Genomic DNA, 4,925 nt, shown 5'->3' on the forward strand with positions numbered 1-4,925 from the left:
ATTGACGAATAGCACAAAGTTACGAGTTCCAAAGGCAACTGGCATAAAGTTGACACATTCGTTAGATAAACCTGCAGTTAACATAACTCTTTATAGGAGCATGATTGGTTCATTACTTTATCTTACAGCAAATAGACCTGATATCATGTTTTCTATTTGTAATTGTGCAAGGTATCAGTCAAATCCACGAGAACCACATCTCACTGCTGTGAAGAATATATTTTGTTATCTTAAAGGAACAATTTCGTTAGGATTGTGGTATCCTTCGAAAACTGGGTTCTTTGTACAAGCATATTCGGATGCAGACTTGGGTGGGTGTAATCTTGATAGAAAAAGCACAAGTGGAGTATGTCAATTTCTTGATGGTAAATTGGTGAGTTGGCAGTCAAAAAAGCAAACATGTGTATCAATTTCAACAGCTGAAGCAGAATATGTAGCTGCTGCTGCTTGCACTTCACAAATTATATGGATTCAAAATCAATTGCGTGATTATGCAATCAATATGAAAAAGATTCCATTATATTGTGATTCTCAAAGTGCAATAAGAATTTGTCATAATCCTGTGCAACATTCGAAGACTAAACATATAGCACTTCGTTATCATTTCATCAAGGATCACGTGGAGGATGGAAATATTGAAGTACATTTCGTGAAAACAACTGATCAGTTAGCTGATATTTTCACGAAACCTTTAGATGAAAAATCCCTTGTGAAAATTATAGAAGGACTAGGAATGATCGATGGAAATTCTGTTCCATGTGAAAAAGGCGAATGATGAATGACCAGGAATGATTCAGAGGCGCTGAATGAAAGACAAAGTAATAACCATCAGCATTCAGAGGTTACTGTTCATAGTCAACGCTTCGACCCCTTCAAATTCGTAAATTTGTCACTTATTTTAAGGGTTGATTCAGAGGTTACTGTTCATAGACAACGCTTCGACCCATTCGAATTCGTACATTTGTCACTTATAAGGGGATGATAAAATTTTGTATTTTTGCAACAAGTAAAGTTTTTTTTAATTTTCGAAAAATCAAAAATCCAAAAAGATTTTTTTTTGTTCTGTCATTCAATTTTCGAAAAATCAAAAATCCAAAAAGATTTTTTTTGTTCTGTCATTCAATTTTCCAAAAATCAAAAATCCAAAAAGATTTTCTTTAGTTTTGTAATTCAATTTTTGAAAAAAAATCAAAAATCCAAATAGATTTTCTTTAGTTTTGTCATTCAATTTTCGAAAAATCAAAAATCCAAAAAGATTTTCTTTTGTTTTGTTATTCGCTTTTCGAAATATCAAAAAACCCAAAAAGATTTTCTTTTGTTCTGTTTCTACTTTCGAAAAATCAAAACAAAAAAATATTTTGATTCTTATTTCTTTTTAGTATTTTGTTGCAGATAATAATGACGATATACAGTAGATTATGCTTGCAGTTCTAGGGTCAGGTACATTTTTCGTATGAATCAATACATTTTTCATCACTTGAACTAGCTAAGTTGTCCCTAGAAGCATGCTGTTGCATGTTGTCCAAAGCCTCCAATGACTCAATGTGTGTGTACAAAAGCCTTAGTGAAATTATTCATACGAAAATTTCTTCCCAATCAGGCTTATATTCACATTAGTCTCTGAGCTACCTGACTCTTCTCAAAATGAGTTAAGAGTTTACTGTTTTGTCCAAATATAACAGAGGTACTTTTCGTGTCTTACATCAATCTTTTTCACCTATAAAGTTCTTACACGATCACACACGAAGACATATGTCCGAGAGGTCTCTGATCAAACCCATCGAGACTTAGACATATCAAAAATCTGTGTTTATGATCTGACATCATGAGACCGTGATGAAAATGAAACCCAATTTTCACTACACTTTTAAGGAATTGACGGGGAACAATGTTCCAGATTTTCACGAAACATTTGTTTCAGTACCAAAATTCGAAACTCCAAATCATATTCATTTCGAATGAGTGGTCTTGATCAAACATTCGAAACCTATGATGTTTGTTACCCAACAAGATCCAGCACAAATTTTTTTCTTGAATATGATTTCCGTGTGAGTTTCATTCGAAATTCAATGTCACTTAAAATTTTTCAAATAAAACTTGTCACTGACTACACTGGTTAAACAAGTAATTTCTGTTACAATTTCTCACCTTATGTTTAGGATGACATGTAACGAAATTTTTTTTAAACTACCCACGAAGCATTATAAAAGAAGCCCTTCGATACTTATCAACAAGTACTCGATTGTAATTCACGGGAACCTACACAAGCTATTGATCATTTTTCTTAATGATTAATGAAGCAATCTTTGCCCGGGATTTCATCTGCTTTTGTGTCAAATTGAAATTTTGACATCACAATATCCCAAATTTTTCTTATCTTTGTTTCTCGTCTACATTCTTTGGAACACTGCACTCACGAAATCCTTGAGGCTCTGAGTAATACCAACTCAGGCTGATGATTTCAAACTTCTGGTATATGACTTCGCTTTTCATCCCAAAAGTGAAAGAGCCTTGCTTCCATTCGAAGGGTTCTGCCGGTTACAATCTTCTTGGGGATAACAATACAGGCTGTTTATAAATGACGTATGGTATTCTGTCCGTTTTTCAAGGAGATGTGACAGCTACTTTTTGATGCATGGCTACTTTTACGCAGTAATGGTCTGATTTTCAAGGTGCCACGTCGGATATCATTAAATACATATCCCGGTTCAAATTCAAACTTCAGGGTTACATATAAAAGGGAATTCAAGGGTTTATTATCAGTTTACGCGATCAAAAAGAAAAATTCCCAAATTCTCTGAGCATCAAAGTCTTCAAACCCTAACAATGGCGACTTCTGTTCATGTTGATGTTGATCCTTCTCAAACCACTGAAGATGTCTCTTCATTACCAATAATGAAGATTCAAGCAACAAACTATTACTTGGAGGGTGATGTTTCTCAATACCCGGAAGAATTGAAGATGCTAATCGTTTCCTTGAAGAACTCCGTTTTGTCTAAGGCGATGTTCAATTCATTCTCTGTTCCACTGTCCTGGCTTTCTCAAGCAGGATCAACTGCTACTTACAACAAAGCTTCTGATACAATTACTTTCCATCTGGTGAATGACAAAAAGGTCAGGCTATCCAAGAAACTCTTTTGCCAAATTCTTGAAATTCCGAATTCACCTCCATATGTTGCTTTCACATTCCCTCAAATCGTTAATATGTTTAATGAGATGGGATATCAGCCTCCACTATCAAAGATCAGTGATTTTAAGAAATCTGGTCTTCCACGACTATGGAATTTCTTATTTGGTATTTTTCTAAGATGTTTAACTGGGAGAACAGTTGGTCTGGATAAAGGAAGAATGGAGGTGTATGCAATGGTTGCTGGTATATATTATGATCTTCAAGTGGACTATTCTACACAATTGTGGAAGGAATTCCAAAAGAGTGTAGAACACACGAATTCTATTCATGGTATTTCGTGTGCAAGATACTGGAGCTTGATTTTGCAATACTTTTTACAACAAGGAAGGGATTTTGGTACCCAATGATGAGGAAAAAGTTGTTTTTTAATCGTATCACTATCCGAAGGAAGTCACGGATAGTGCTCAGGATTTTCCATTTGTTGCTCGTATTCCTGATGCTATGCTCAAAAGAGTTGATCCTTCGAATTCATTCTTAGTGGCATATTTGCAAACTGTTGATTCTACTGTTCCAACTGGGAAATTGTTGCCAAGGGACGAAAAGAAATCTAAACGATCGAAGAAGCCTGAACCAGATTCTTCTGAAAAGCACACCAAGGATTCGCAATCTCTGAAATCTCCAAAGAAGAAGCCAGTTACAGTTGAAGAGTCTGTGGTTCAAGAAGTGTCACTTGCAGAGACTCAAATAATTCAACCTGTTGTTCCTGAGTCTCAAGAAAAAGTGGTTATTCCTTCGAAGACTGGTATGTTTCGAAGAATCAAAAAGATGTATTCGCATCTACGTAAGTCTCCAATATCTCATGTAGTAAGAAAGCCTCAGGTTACTCATCAAGGTGTTTTGATTCGAGAAATGCCAGCGCCTGTTTCTCCATCATCAAAGAAGCGAAGGGCTACAGATATGGCTAAACACATATCTAAGAAGAAGAAGAAGAAGACACGAAAGCTTATGCTTTCTACTGAGTCTACAGAAGATGATGATGAAAGAATTCATGAAACACCAGCCGTCACTCTTCATGTACAAAGTTCAACTCCAGAGCAGACAATCATCATACCACCCGAAGATTCGGTTGCCAAATCAGTTTCGGAGGAGGTACGAACTTCAGGCATCCCTGCAAACGTATCTGATATGGATGCAAATGTCAATATGGGTGTCGAAGATGCGAAGAATGAAGCTCAAGGTCAATCTACTTCTGCTTCCTTAGAAAGTATTGTTTCTATACCACAATCCACTATTCCCATTACATCAACCACTGATTCACCTACCTTCGAAAATATTATCAATCAACCATTCACTTCTATTTTTTCTTCTCAATCCACTGACACACCCAAACCTAATTCGACTGTTCAAGAAACCATTTTTATGGAGACAGAAACTGATACTGAGGGGTTTGGAGGCATGTTTGAGGAATTGGAGTTTCATGAAGATGAAGAGGCGTTTCCAGATCATATGCTGATGACCATGAAGCAATTTAAAATTCTGAATCAGAAGTTGAATTCTATAATTTAATCTCAAGCTGATCTGGGGAGTGGTTCGTCTGTTTCAAGTTTGGAGGTTGAGTCTATGTTGAAGTTGTTCGAAGCCAGAGTTATGAGTAAAGTATCTGGAATGCTTACAGGCTCTGAATCACGAATTTTGGAGAAGGTTGATCATAGTGATCAAAATAATGAACTAAGGATCAATTCTCAAAATTCGAAGTTTCCCAGTGATGTGAAAGAATTGAAGAATGTCACAAGGG

Source organism: Lactuca virosa, chromosome 2 (genome assembly GCF_052849685.1).
Source record: "Lactuca virosa cultivar CGN04683 chromosome 2, Lactuca_virosa_CGN04683_v6, whole genome shotgun sequence".
In the NCBI taxonomy this organism is placed as follows: domain Eukaryota; kingdom Viridiplantae; phylum Streptophyta; class Magnoliopsida; order Asterales; family Asteraceae; genus Lactuca; species Lactuca virosa.